The 15148-nt window shown below is 45.8% G+C and overlaps 1 long non-coding RNA gene across 1 annotated transcript; it reads left to right on the top strand.

Annotated features, from left to right (window-relative positions):
- The first annotated feature begins 6978 nt into the window (after positions 1 to 6978).
- LOC138172203 (uncharacterized) lies at positions 6979 to 9390 on the top strand. Its single transcript, XR_011171073.1, has 2 exons — positions 6979 to 7528; positions 8556 to 9390. It is a non-coding gene; the product is annotated as an uncharacterized lncRNA (long non-coding RNA).
- The last annotated feature ends 5758 nt before the right edge of the window (positions 9391 to 15148 follow it).

The raw sequence follows: 15148 nt of genomic DNA, 5'->3' as shown, positions 1-15148 counted from the left end.
TTCTGGGTGTGGTGCTGAGTATCTGAGCCCGGATTTGATCCAGGTCATCCCAACACTGGAGCTTGTGCTCTTACTCACTGAGCCACCTGGCCACTCCTAAGCAATTGGGGTTAAGTAACTTGTTCAAGGTTACACGGCCAGGTGTTTCTGGGTGGGTGCTAAGTGTCTGAGCCCGGGATTCAATCTCCAGGTCAGTCCAACACTGGAGCCGGTGCTCTTACTCGCTGTGCTACCTGGCTGCCCATGGTAGATTCTTTCTTAATTTTATTTTATTTTTTATTTTTCAAATGCTTTATTAACTTCTGATTTACATCATTCATTTCTGCCAGATTTTGAGTTACAAATTTTCTCCCCGTTTTTCCCCTACCACTGCCCCAAAATAGCAATCCCACAGGATATCCCCTCCTCCAGTCTGCTGTCTCCCATATTTTCTCCCATACCCCTTTCAACTTTTCCAGTGGATCTCTATGCCCCAGTGCCTGTATATCTTATTTCCTAATTACATGTAAAATAGTATTAATAATAGTATATATATGATTTTAAAACTTTGAGTTACAGAATCATTCCCTTCCTCCCTTGTCACCCACCCTTACTGGGAAGATAAGCAGTTCAGTAGAGGTTGTACATGTGTGGCTAATGCAAAACAATAACATAGTAGATATATTGTAAAAGACTGACTATATTTCCCTCCCTCCTATCCCACCTCCCACTTGTTCTATTCTCTACTTTGATCCCGTCCCTTTTCAAAAGTGGGTGCTTCCAACTGCCCTCCTCCCCCCCCAACCTGCCTTCCCTTCCAATGGTGGATTCTTTCAACCTCTATTTTGCCCTCTGGTTCTAAAACATCAGGGCAGTTTTCCTTGAGAATTTCTTGGAGGATGATTTCTAAGTTCTTTCTTTGATCATGGCTTCCAGGTAGTCCAATAATTTTGAAATTATCTCTCCTGGATCTATTTTCCAGGTCAGTGGTTTTTCCAGTGAGATATTTCACATTGCCTTCTATTCTTTCATTTGTGTGGATCTGTTTAACAGCATCTTGGTTTCTCATAAAGTTGCTAGCTTCCATTTGCTCTAATCTAATTCTGAATGAATGATTCTCCTCAGTGAGCTTTTGAGATTCTTTTTCCATCTGGCAAATTCGGCTTTTTAAGGCATTCTTCTCCTCATTGCCTTTTTGAGCCTCTTTTGCCATTTGAGTTAGTCTATTTTTTGAGGTGTTATTTTCCTCAGTCAGGCTGTTGACTCTGATTTCATAATTTTCTTGCATCATTCTCATTTCTCTTCCCAATTTTTCCTCCACTTCTCTTATCTGCTTCTTAAGGTCCTCTATAGCCTGTAACCAGCTCGAATTTTTCTTGAAAGCTTTTGGTGCAGGAGTTCTGACTTCACTGTCTTCCTCCTGTTCCATGCTTTGATCCTTTTTGTCCCCAAAATAGGAGTCTAATGTTGGATTCTTCTGTTTGCTTTGCTTCCTTTGCCTGGTCATGTTGCCACTCAATTACTTGACTTTTGGGTTTTTTGCCACAGTGGGACTCTGCCACCAGACAAGGGAACTTCGTACCAAACGCTGGGGTTTTCTCAGCTGCCGGAGGTATTAGTTTGGTGCCCTCTCTGAGGCCTCCACATGCTCTGGCAAGCTGGTCACACACCCCAGGACCTCCATCCTAGACTGCAATCCAGATCCAAGAAAGTTAAAGCAAGAGCGATTACCCCTCAGACTGGTCACTTGGTCCCCCTACAGTCTGCAGGCCAGGAACTGAAGCTGCCATGGGGCAGCAGCTGTGCCGCAGCCTTCAGCAGCTTCTCACCCCGGGGGCAAAAGCCTATGCACTCCCAACTACTGGGTCCCAAAGTCCAAATTGCACTGACCTCTCACTTTGTCCTTTGCATATATGAGTTGATAAATCTGGAACAGCCACAGCTGGTGGTGATCTGGAGTCCTCTGGCCAGTGGTTGGTCAGGCCTGCCTTGGGGCTAAAATCTCAATGTGTGGGGCTGGATCGGCTCCTAGAGTGCTGGCGGATTCCTGCTGGCCTGCCAGGCTGTCCTCAGCGGGAGGTTAGCTTCTCTGTGTCATTTTGTGGGTTCTGTAGCTCCAAAGTTTGTTCAGAGTCACCTTTTTACGTGGATTGGGGAAGGTGGAAGCCAGAGCCGCACAGACAACCTGCTTCTACTCCGCCATCTTGACTGTGCCCCCAATAAATGTTTATTGAATTGAATTGGTTTATGTGTTTTGCTGAATTAGGGTTTTTTTTTCTTTTTTATAAATAATGATTATATGGCAGGGGGTGGGGGGAGGGATATACTGAGAAATGAAAGTGATTTAAAAATGAAAAAATGCCAATAACAAACTAAAAAATTAAAATAATTTAAGGTAATTTGGGGAGGGAGGCACAAAGAGCTGGTAGGAGCAAGAGAGACCTCATGTAGAACATATCACTTGAGCTGTGCTTTAAAGGAAAATAGGGTTTCTGAAAGGCAGAGGTGAGAAGAGAGTGGATCCCAGGCATAAGAGATATCCTGTACAAAGGCATGGACAGCAGAGATAAAGTCTTGTGTGTGAGTAACAGTAACACCCACTTGGGCTGGACTAGAGTTCATGGAAGAAAATAATGTATAATAAGACTGAAAAGATAGGTTGGAACAAAGTCATGAAGAGATTTATATGCCAAACAGAAAAGTCTGTATTGGATTCTGGAGATAATAGGGAACCACTGGAGTTTATCATAAAGGGAAATGACTTGGTCAGAGCTGCTCTTTAGGCATATCATGTGTGTAGCTGTGTGGAGGAAGGAATGGGAGAAGGGGAAGACTTGAGGCAGAGAAACTAATGACACTATTGCAACAATGCAGGCTAGTTCGGGCAAGAGGTGAGGAAGTTCTAAACCAGAGCATGTGAGCAAAGAAAAGGTGATAGATGTGGGATGTTTCAGAGATAGAGCTGACAAGTTTTGGCAACTTGGTAGGTATGTGGGGTGAGTGAGAGTGAGGAGCAGTGGATGAGACTGAGGTTTGGAACTAGGGCGACTAGAGGATTGTTATACCCTCAGAGAGAGGAAAGTTTGGAGAGCAGCAGATTTTTGGAGAAAGAAAATGGATTCTGTTTTGGATTTGTTGAGTCAGAGATGCTTACTGAGCATACGGTTCAAAATGTCCAGGTGACAGTTGGTATTTCCAGATCAAAGCTCAGAAGAGAGACTAGATGTATAGACCCGGGCATGATTTGTGTAGAGGTGATGATTATACACATGTGAGTTGATGATGTCACCAAGAGAGTGTAGAGAGAAAAGAGAAATGGTCCAGAACAGTCTCTTGGCATATTCAGAGTTAGGAAACAAAATATGAATGACCAGTCATCAAAAGGCTTTGTATAGTAGCTGGCACAGAAAATGCACTTGATAAGTGCATGTTGATTGAAAGGGACTAAGATGAAGCAGTCAGGTAGGTAGGAGTCATAGCTAGGTGGTAGAACATTGGGCCTGTAATTGGGAAGATCTGAATTCAAATCTAGCCTCTGGTACTAGCTGTGTGACCCTGGGTAAATCTGTATCCTCTGTTTGTCTCAGTTTCCTCTACTGTAAAATGGAGATAACTACCTTACCTTGCAGGGTTGATGTGAAATAAGATAATATTTATAAGGTGCTTAATTCAGTGTCTGACATGTAGTAGGTACTGTATAAATGCTTATTAACTCTTCCCTTCCCCCTAGGAGGAGAACCAAGGGGAGAAGATGGGTAACCGGTTTCAAATGCTGCAGAGAGTTCAAGAGGGTTGGATATTGAGCAAATGCCACTGAATCAGTTAAGTGCTAAAAGTGAAATACAGTTTCTAATAGGATCATAGGGTCATAGGATCATAGCTCTAGAGGCAGAGGGAACTCAGACCCTTTAGTCTTGCCTTCAGAGAAGGGAATGACAGGAAAGCAAGCAAAGGCAAGGAGACTGGACTTTTCTGTGGACTTATATGTGAAAGGGAGGAGAGTGTCTTGAGGGGATGGCACAGTCAAGTGAAGACTTTTTTTAAGGATGGGAATTTTCTGGACTTTTTTAGGTAGCAGGGAAGCAGCCACCAGAAAATGATAAATGAAAGATTAGAGAAAGGGGAGGAATTATTTTGGGGGCAATCTGCTGGAGGAGACTTGAAAGGAATAGGATCAAGGGTACAAGTAGAGGGACTGTGCTTGTTGAGAAGGGCCACCTCTTTGTCAGATCCCTAGGTAAATCAAAAGGGAATGGGGGTGGGGGTGGCATCAAATGGTTTTGAGATATAGAGAAGGGGAGAAGAGGGAGTTTACAGCAGCTAACTTCTTTTTGTTTTCAGTATAGATCCTCTGCTGACAGGGTAGAATGAGAAGGTTTGGAATAGAATGTGGGCAATGAGAGAACCATTTAGGGAGGAATAAAAATATTGCCTTGTTGAAGTGAGGGCTATGTTAAGAATAGAGAACAATTTTGTAAGTAACTTAGTTAAATATAGTTTTGGTTATTTGATTTCTTTTTTTAACATAGTTCATTAGGACAAGGTAAGAGAAATAGAAGGAAAAGGAGAAGACAGAAAGGGGGAAGAGGAAGAAGGAGGAACAGGAGAAAGAGAAAGGGGGAAAGATCAGGGAAAGTGCCTCCTTTGGGACCTCCAAAGCTCTCAGAAGTTTTCATTTGATGTCTGATTTTTCATTACTACTTGCCCCTCAAAGCTTTGCAATTTGGCTTCTACTGAAGTTGTCATTTAGGGTAAACAATGATCTAATGGTCAATGCCAGGTACTCAGTCTTCATTCTCCCTTAACATTGACACTGTTGTCCACCTTCTCCTTCTGGATACCTTTCTTTTTTCCCTCAGTTTCCGTGACACCTAACTTACTTGGTTGTCTTCTCTCTCCTTCTCCTAATCCATTCTCTACTCAGCACCAGAATGATTTACCTAAAGCACTCATTTGACTTTGTCACCCCTCCTTCCTCCAAACTCTAATGGCTCCCTATTACATCTAGATTAAATATAAAATCTTCTTCTATGTGGCATTTAAAGTCCTTCAGAACCTGACTCTCTTTTACCTTTACAGTTTTCTGAACACTTCATTCCCCTCCATGCTCTTTGCAATCTTGCATCTCAACACTGTCTTGTTCCTGCCCCATGACAGCCTATCTCCTACTTGCCCTGTCTGTGTCTACCATTCCTGGAAGGCTCTCCCTTCTCTTCGCCGAGTCCTCATCTTGCTGAATTCCTTCAAGATTCAGATCGACCCCCAGCATCTGAAAGAGACCTTTCTTAGTTCCCTCTGCTACTAGTACCTTCCCTCCATTTATATTTTGTAGATGTTATATGAACATAGTTATTTACAGTTTGTCTCCCTTACTTGAATGTGTGCTCTTTGAGAACTGGCAACATGTTTTTGTCCATTTATTAAGCCCATAGTAAGGGCTTGACAAGTGCTTGTGGACTGACTGCCTACTTCTCTTACCACTGTTTGTTTCTTCTTGGTTCTCTTTTGCTCATCTCCACTCTCATTCCCATACCAAACCCTAGGCATCCCCCAAGACCACGCCCTGGGCTCCTTTCTCTCCTCTCTCTACACTCTCTCCTAAGTAGGGAGAGGATTCTGCCTTCTCTCAGAAGACCCTAAATTGGTCTTTCCTGCTGGCCTCTGCCCCTACGCCATTGCCTGCTACAGTGTAAAGTCTACACCATCATCACCCCACCCCCAACTGTTCTTGCCCCGAAAACATTCCTCATTAATTCTGCCTGAACTATGACTATATTCCCCTAATTGGTGCCCCTGACTCCACACTGGAAGAGTCTCCCCTCCTACACACTGATGCCAAGATGTCAGACATTTGGCACTGAGGGAGCCCAGGAGACCTAGTTATCTTGTTCTTCACTGGAGTCTTGTCTCCCCAGCCAGATTGTGATCTGCCTGAAGGCAGGGACAGGGATTGCTTCTCAGCCTTCTCCCACGACTGGCCCACACAGGTCTTGGAACACTCCAGGAGGTCCGTAAAAAAAAAAAAAAAACAACAAACAACAAAACCTAGTGAGGAAAGTGTAGAACAGTAGAAAGAGTTGGTCTGGAGCCAGGAGACATGGGTTCAGGGCTCAGTTCACTTATCCTTACCTATAAAAAATGACAGGGTGGGATTACCGTTTCTTCCTAGCTCTCCTTCTGTGATTCTTGAGAAGGTAAGGAGGGGGATGGGGCAGAAGAAAAAGAATGGGAACAGATGAAGAAATAAGACATTTATTAAGCTCCTGTTATATGGAGAAGGTAGAGAACTTATTACAGTGTGACACTAAGTGGAAAGCACATTGGGCTTCTTGCTACGCAAGAAGATCTGGGTTTGAGCTCACGCTCTTGCCACTTGCATGAAGTTATAACATCTCTGGCTTCAGTTTCTTAATCTGTTAAATGAGTGGGTTGGATTATATGATACTAAAAGGGAGAGCTGGGTTCAGTTCTTGCCTTTAACACATTCTAGTTGTGTGACCATGGGCAAGTCACTTAATTTCTCGATATCCCTGGCAACTGGCTAAGACTTCCGAGTTATAAGGGAGCTTTTTGCGTTGCTGGAAGGGGTTTTCTATACCCAGTATTCCCTACAGTGATGAAACCAGAGGTCTAGATTCAGTTAGATCAAATACAGACATTTATTAAGCCCCTACAGTGTGCTAAGCACCACTCTAAGCCCTAGAGGTGGGGAGATGGGGGGGAGGGGGGGAGGGGGAAGAAGACAAAAGACGGGTCTTGCTAAGGAGCTCACAGTCTAATGGGGGAGACAACATGCAAACGATGTAGGAACAAACTACATACAGGATAAACTGGAAATAATCAACAAAGGAGTGCTACTAGAATTAAGGGGGATGGGGAAAGACTTCGTTGTAGAAGGTGGAATTTTAGTTGCAGTAGATGTTTTTTAAGTCTATATAAAAGACTAAATATCTACCAGTGGCTGTCTGTCCCTCCCTTTCCTAGTCTCTCTCTGCTTCCCTTTCCTTCCTTTTCTCACTCTTTTCCTCTCTCTCCCTCCTTCCTTCCCTCCCTCTTCCCCCTTTCCTACTCCCCTCCCTCTCCTCTTCTTCCCTCTCTCTTCCTCCTTGCTTCTTTCTTTTGGATGGGTGGGTGGTTCTGCCTGCCTGTTCTGTATTCCCCTCAGTCCCCTTCCCCCTCCCCTGTCTCGGTGACGATGACGAGGCTGCTCCCAGGAGAATCCCGGCTAGGCGATGGGGAAGGAGCTCTGGGCCAATTGTTCACGTGCTGACCTGCGCCTGGATCTCCAGACAACCTCGGCTTCCTTTGTCCAGGCCCACAGCCGGCTCCCGCTCTCCGACTTCCCCCTCACCGCCCTCCTCCCCATCACAATCCCCCTTCGCCTCCCTGGAGGAGGCGTCACCACCAAGCTGACTTGGGGAGTACGAGAGCCGCTTCGGTTGAAGGGCAAGGGAAGGTCGAGTGTCGGCACTGAAGAGATGTGGTGGGGAGGGGGGAGGAAACCTCCTCCTCTCCCCCCACCCCAGCTCTCAAGGTCTCAGTCCTGGAGGTAGGTCCTTTTCTTTGTCTGTTAAAAGACCCATAGAGACACAGAGGAACTTGGAGATCACACAGTCGGCCCCCTTTTCTTTCCATATGAGAAAACTGGCAGGGGCTGATAAGTGGAAGTGATTTGGCCAAGGTCACAGAGTTTAGTGTCAGAACCAGGTTTCAATCCCAGCTTTTCTGACACCAGACCATGATACCTCTTCCACTCTACAACCAATTGAATTGCTTCTCCTGGGTCTTCTCTACCTGCAGTAGAAATACAGAATTGGAGCCCTGGGGACTCTTACCTGGCCCTTCTCTCCCCAGCCAGGCCCCTGGCCCCAGCCTCCCCACCTGAAACACATCATGGTAGGGAAAGGATGGTAAGAAGTGGCAGAAGGGATGGAGGTTAGACATAAGTGAGAACTTCCTGCCAACATAGAGGAGGAGGGGAGCATCCTTCCTGGATGGCTCCCGAACCAGTCATCTCCTATTTCTATTAGGATCTGAGAGCGTCGAATTGGGAGAAAGGACCATAAAGATTATATAATCCAGACCCTTCATTTACCCGATGAGGAAATGGAGATTCCTATAGATAAAATGACTTGCCCACTTTCTACTGAAATCTTTCTTGTCTTCCTGGTTAGTAGCACTGTCTCCCTCCTCAAAGTATCTTGTGTTTGTACATTTGCTTCTTTGTATTCCAATAAAACGTAAATTCCTTGAGGGCAAGAACTGTTGTTCATTTCTGACTCTGTTTCAGGTACCTAGCACAGTGCTTTGTTTCAAATTAAATTGAATTGAATTGTCCACAGTTGTATAGGTAGTGAGATCTGAACCCATAATCTGTCATTCTGTCCTGTTTCAAATTCTTTCCCATCCATTAGTTACTTGTGTGACCTTGACCTAGCCACTCATCTCATGCTGCTGCCTTTTAGAAATATTTTACATCCGTATAATTTATAAGGCTTACAAAAAGCCAGTATACATTACTTCATTTGATTTGCACATGATCTTGTTCAAGTATCACCTTTTTTTTTTCTCCACAGATGAAGAAACTGAGGCTTAGAGAAGAAAACTTGTTTTTCCAAGGTCACAGTAAGTAGGAGAGCCAAGGCTAAATCTGGGCTCTCTGATTCTAGTGCTCTTTAAACTCAGAGACTCTCCAGGGAGAGGACCTAAAGGTTAGGGGCATCCCAGGTGTTGAAGGCAGAAGGTGGCAAGCAGGGTCAAATAATTTCCCTCCCCTCCCTTTCCCTTCCATTCCTTTTCCATCTCCTACAAGGTTTATGTACTACAATATGAAATTTACTTCTGTGATTTTTGAGCCAAGTACCGAGCTCTTTGGGGATCCCAATTTGATGCCCTGGAAGACCACCTACATCTGTATCCTTTGTGTTGAGGCCTCCCTATTCTACAGAGGCAAGTAGGTGGTGAAGTAGATAGAATCCTGGAGTCAAGAAGACTCATCTTCCTGAGTTTGAATTTGGCCTCAGACATTTACTAGCCATGTGACCCTGGGCAAATCACTTAACCCTGTTTGCCTCAGTTTCCTCCTCTGTAAAATGAGCTGGAGAAGGAAATGGCAAACCACTCCAGTACCTTTGTCAAGAAAACCCCAAGTGGGGTCACAAAGAGTTGGACTGAAACAATGAACAACAACAATCAGCTCTACAAAGGGAAGAGGACTGAGATCTGCCTGGGATGTGGGGGTAGGGGCTTTGTGTCCCACAATCCCCATTATACCTCCCCCCCCACACACACACACTTTTTTGAATGATGAATGTGACAAACTTCAATGAGGCTTTTCCATGGTGGAACAGATCGAATTCCAGTTCAGCTACTGAGTAATAACTGACATTAAAGTGCTTTAAGGTTGGAAAATTACTTTGTATGGATTATTTTATTTGATCCTTATAATAATCTTGTGAGGCAGGTATTAAAGTTTTCAACCCATTTTATAAATAGACTCAGAGAGGTTCGTTGACTTGGCCATGGTCACACAGCTAGTAAGGATCAGAGCTAGGGTCTGAAGCTACATTTTTTCTTATTTCAGATTTAGTGCTCTCTCCACCATACCACATTGTTTCAATACTGGCCTGCATATGGACTTCAGTTGCAATCCAATCCAATGAGCGTTTATTTAAATGTCTATGCAAAATTTAGTGCTGGGCATTGGGGATAAAAGAGATAAAGCAAACAAACCCAAACCCATCTCTGTCTTCAAGTAGGTGCTTTCAAAGGAATACAAAGTTTCCGTGGTATATTTGTATACACAAGATTATTTGGAGAGGGAGAGAGTACTGTCACCTACTTGTATCAGGAAAGGCTTCATATAGGAGTTGGTCTATGGACTGCACCTTGAAGAAAACTGGGGATTTTCACAGGTTGAGAAGTGGAAGAATGTGTTCTAGGCACAGGGGCAGCCTGTGCAAAAACACAGATGAAAAATGGATTGCCAAGTTCAGGGAAAAGCAAGCAGACCAACCAGTTTGGCTGGAACACAGCCAGAGTTAAGGATAATGATGTCAAGTAAACCTGGAAAGTTAGGCTGGAGCCAGCCTGTAAAGGGCTTTAAGTGCCAGTCTGAGCTCACTTCTCTGAGAGCTGGTTTCCTCATCTGGAAAATGAGGGGGTTGGACTAGATGATCTCCAAGGTCCATCCCTGTTGTCCAAGCCAAGAAGTCCCTGGCTGATGCAGGCTCACTGTTCATTAAATTATTTTAGTATGAGTCCATAACTCAAGGCACCAAGGAAAAAGACTTCAACCAGGGCCCTCGTGGGTGACATCTGGATATGAAAGGATGGCCATGGGGAAGGCTTGTGGGCCATCAGAACAGAATCTGAGGGAGATATTGATGGTGTATATACAATGAGTGATCACTGACCTTACTTAGTGACTGAGATCTTGGCCCATGGCAGAGTACCTTCAGCCACATCCATTCCTGTCTTGGGGCATGAGATCTTGAGGTCAGCTCCACTTCTAGCATCTCAAAATTCTTCTGATCTGACTAGTTCAGCACTCAGAGGGTTAATCATGCCTTCCTTGAGGGCTCACAGGCTACTGGATTGAGAGTTGAAAGGCACCTTCAAGATCACCTCATCCAACCCTCTTACTTTAGAGATGAAGAAATTGGGGCCCAGAGAAGTTCTAGTGTGGGTTCAGCTCTTCTACCTTTATGACCTTGGGTAAGTTACCTAAATTCTCTGGACCTTAGTTTCCTCATGTGTAAAATGAAGGAGCTGGAACGTGATCCCTAAGCCCCTTTATAGGTCTATGATCTTAACTGTTACCAAATCATGGAATGGTCTTGGGCAAGTGACCTTTGCCCCCTCGGAGCCTCAGTTGCCTCATCTGAAAACCAGAGGATTAGGTTAGATGATCTCTTAGGTCCCTTCCAGCTCAAAGACAGTGAGTTTCATGTCACTGATCCCCAGCCCTAGGGTGGGGTTGGGGGAGGGGTGGGGAGAGAAGGTATGGGGGAGGGTCAAGGCTTGGCTAGAGAATGTGGAAAATGTGATTAATAATTAAAACAACATCCAGGGGGAAAAATCAGGAAAACAACAACAAGGAGATGGGATCCTTGTCTGGAGAGGAGAGTGTGTGCCCAGAGCCAGGGCTTTTCTGGCCCTTTCTGGGAATCGGCCACACCAGTGGGTATTTTTAGCCAAAAGCAAAAAACAAAACAACAAAAAAAGTTAAAAAAAAAAAAACAACCAAAAAAAAAACACACACCCCCAATCTCAAATAATCAAATATGGAAAAAGAAAAAAATCTCCAATCATATTTATTTCCCCTAAGTGGAAGAGGAAGACAGAAAGGGAGGGTGTTCCCTCAGCTGCCCCCCAACAATTCCATAGCCTGCAGGGAGTAGAAGGGCCTGGAGAGTACATGGGATAGGGGTGGGGATAGGGAAGGGTTAGGTTCAAATTGAAATGTTTTGTTCATTAAAAGAAAAAGCACGGGAAAGAAATTTCCCTTCTCTCTGGCCCAGGGACAGCTTCAATCCAGAGCATTGAAGTTTGTTGTGAAAAAACTGAGCTTCAGCTGGGGCAGCAGGGGTGAAGAGAGAAGGCCAAGGGATGTGGGGCCAGAGAGTCAAGAAGCTAGCTTCAGGAACCAGGAGTGTCCTCCCTCCCTCACCTCATAAGAAGATTCCTAGATTTGGAATCAGGGGGGACCGAGGTTCCTTTCTTCACTGTTACTACCTTGTATGACCTTGGGAAAGTCACAGCCTTCCTGGGCATCAGTTTTCACTTCTGTAAAATGAAGAGTTTAGACTCATGGCTTCCAAGGTCCCTTTCCCATCTAACTTCATGATCCTGTGTCTAAAGTTCCTTCCAGCTAAAAGACTTTTTTTTGATCCCCATTCTCCCACTCCCCACATAAGAACCATCCTGGTCTGTTAGCCAATTGACTTGATAAGGGATCTGATGTGCACCCCACCCTCTCCCAGTCCCAAAGGACCCAGCCTATGGTCAGATTGATGGCAACAAATCCCTGAGAACCACGGGAGCACCTCGCTCTCAGGAAAGAGAAGGGAGATGACTCTTGTTCACCCCCTCCCCCAGAAGTCCTCTCTTCAACTGTGTCGCCCATCTTTGTCCATGAGATCTCAATGGCCCTGAGTGGTTTGACTCAGGCAGAGGAATGTGAAGTACCCCCAGGATGTTGTCGTCCTCGTTGTTATTGTTAGTATTGGAGAGGTCAGTGATCGAAATATGATGCCTGGGTCTGTGATCTTCCCAAATCTGCCTCTAATCTTTGTGCCTCACCTAGCGCAGTGCCCTGAAACTCAGTAGGCACCTAGACATTTGTGGAATTGCATTTGATTTTGCCATGGGGCTTCAGTGAGTGGAGGAAGTAGGGCAAAGGTTGGATGGAGGGGGAAAGGCTGGGTGGGAAGATGTAAAATATTGGGGTGGTCATGATCAGAAAATATCCTGGGTAAATGGGCCTGGAGTAGGAGGATATCTTGGGGTGGGTGAGGAAGGCTCCAGAGTTTTGGAGAAAAGTTAACCTGGTATTAGGGGCAGGGGGTTGGAAAGCTGTAGAAAAAAGTCCCAGTTGGAGTTAGTGGTCAAAGCTAGGGACAGGGGGACCCTGGACAGGGGAGAATCCTAAAGGGGTGGGTCATCCACTTTTGGCTTGGGCGCTGGGGCTGAGTCGGATCGAGTTTCTCGGCGCCTGGAGGCTCGACGAGGCCATCCTGTTCCCTGATGGAGTCCAAGCTGCCCCAGGCCCTGGCACTGAAAAGAGGCCGTTTATGTAACTAGCTGAGCTCCAGGCGCCTGCCCGCCGGCCTGGACCCTGCCGTATATGTGTGTGACTGCTGGTGTGTGAATGTGTGAATATGTGTGTGAGATTGCCTGTGGGCTGCAGTGTATACAGTGGGTAAGTGAATGTGAGTGGTTTTTGGCAGGTGCTTTGCTACTGTGCTTTTTTCACTTTCACCTCTTGGGAAGTTTGTCTTTGTATCTCTCTGTGTTAACTATGTTACTGTGTTCATCAGGTAGGTTTTTAACCTGTGCTGGTCATGAAATTGCTCAGTATGTATTTGTGTATCTGTGTATATGTTTACTCAGGGTATGTGTGTGTCAGTCTGGAAAGTTTTCATCATTGGGACTATGAGAAATCAAGGCCCCAACTCTGACCAAGACTCAGTATCTGATGTCAAAGTTTGAATCAGAGAAAGAAAGAAATGATCATTGCATCCACTTTCCCTCTTCCCCCTTCTACCAAGAGAGAAGATTTGAACTGAAGAGGGGAAGGTTGCCCTCTGAAAATTTCTGGGAAGACACTGGGGATAAGGATCAGCTAGACCAACAAAGGACAGGAAGAGGGAACAAAGGAGGGAAATGGGCTAATATTTTAGCAGGAGAGGCTGAGGTTAGACTTCATGACAGTAAAGGATAGAACAGGCCCAGCAAGGGAGGCTAGCAGGACTTAGGACATATGACAGCTAGATACTTGGAAGGCACCTTAGAAATCATTCAGTTGAGCTGACCATTTTACAGCTGAGGAAACTGAGGTTTAAAATGGTGAGGTGACTTGCCCAAGGCTACACGGGGTTATCAGCAGATCTGGGCCTAGAACCTTGCCTGGCAAATAGTAGTCAATAAATGTTTTTGCTTGCTTGCTTGATTTGGTACAGCCCTCCTTCCCCTACACAATACTATTTGTCATCATCAAGGGTCTCTCTAGAAAGGAAAGGGGCTCCTGTGTGTGGCCTGGGGAAGGGTCTATGCTACTCAAAGGCAGAGCCCTGGATGTGATTTACTTTATAATCTATAGCTCTGAGGGGTCGAGGTACTTGAATCACATGTTAGTGCAACTTTTATCCTTTCCTATCTCTTTCCTCAAGTGTTTACAAGCACAGTTTCAGGGAAATCTTTGTATTTCCATCCAAGAATATACCCTGCCAGTATTGGTAGCAGGGAATTAGACTAAGAGAGTTGGGAGCAGGCCTGCAAGGGTGGGTGAAAGGAGGGTGGAATGAGTCCTGCTTCTGCCCCCTTCATCACTCCAGTCAGATTTCCTGTGTTTGGTTCACCTGGACCATGTGAAAGGTTGCAATGGTGGCAGTTCCCAGTGGCACTTTAAGCCAGAGGATTCAAGGTTGTCTATTAATACCTCTCTTTGCACTCTTTAATTCATAAGGTTTAAAGCTCACCCAGGGAAATTAAATGTAAAATAATTCTTTCTGAAACCTGCAGGGCTTCTCTTCTCACCAAAGGCCTGGCTGGTCCCTCTAAACACACACACACACACACACACACACACACACACACAGAGCTAAGTCACTCCCTCGCAGTGTCTATTCTGACTTGGGCAATTTGGAAGACTCAGAGGAAACAGTGTCCTTGTTCTTGTCCTTGGAAAGATTGGAGAGGGAGACATAACTCAGTCCTTGGGGAGCTCCAGTCTCATGAGGAAGAAAAAGCTCGGAGCCTGGGGATCTTCTGTCTGAGGGAGGAGACACAGCCTATTCTTTGGGCAGCCACCAGAACAAAAGCACAGAAAGAGGTGAACTGAGTACAGGGGTGCTCAAGTCCCTGTGACTATTTCTGTCTTTGTGTCTGATTATTTGATTTCTAGGTCTGCCTAATTTTATCTCTTCTTCTGTGAGAGACAACCTTAACAAAGCTTCCCCCTCTCCTTCCCCCCCCCCCCCCCATTTCCCAGTGGAGCTCCAGAGATAAGAGTCCTTCAAAAGGACCTCTCCAGTTCGGACTCCCACCCGCTCCTTCCCATCTCCCTCCCCTCCAGCCAGTCCTCCCCAGCACCAGCCCTGCCTGGACGCTGCCCCGGAGTAGGCCGGCAGGTGTCGCTGTGGCCCGGGGAATGCCCATGAAGGACCCAGCTGGAGGAGGGAGGGAATGGGGTTGCGGGGACGGAGATCTGTCTCCGCCCTCGTGCCTGGGCTGGGCTGGGCCGGACCGAGCCCAGGCAGGAGATTGGGGATTCCTGCCCCCGGCCTCCTGGTCCGGACCATCCCAGAGACTGGGGTCGGGACGGGGCTTCCATGATAACCCCCAGGTCCAGTCCCTTCTGCTCCTTCCGCTAGGGGACTTGCCTGGACGCATGGACGTGAGTGTGTGTGTGTGTGTGTGTGTGTGTGTGTGTGTGTGTGTGTGTGTG

The sequence above is a fragment of the Petaurus breviceps genome, unplaced genomic scaffold (genome assembly GCF_028583685.1).
Source record: "Petaurus breviceps papuanus isolate PSGF00001 unplaced genomic scaffold, PetGlider_PUasm1.0 520, whole genome shotgun sequence".
Classification (NCBI taxonomy): domain Eukaryota; kingdom Metazoa; phylum Chordata; class Mammalia; order Diprotodontia; family Petauridae; genus Petaurus; species Petaurus breviceps.
This window is presented reverse-complemented; position numbering and strand designations above follow the sequence as displayed.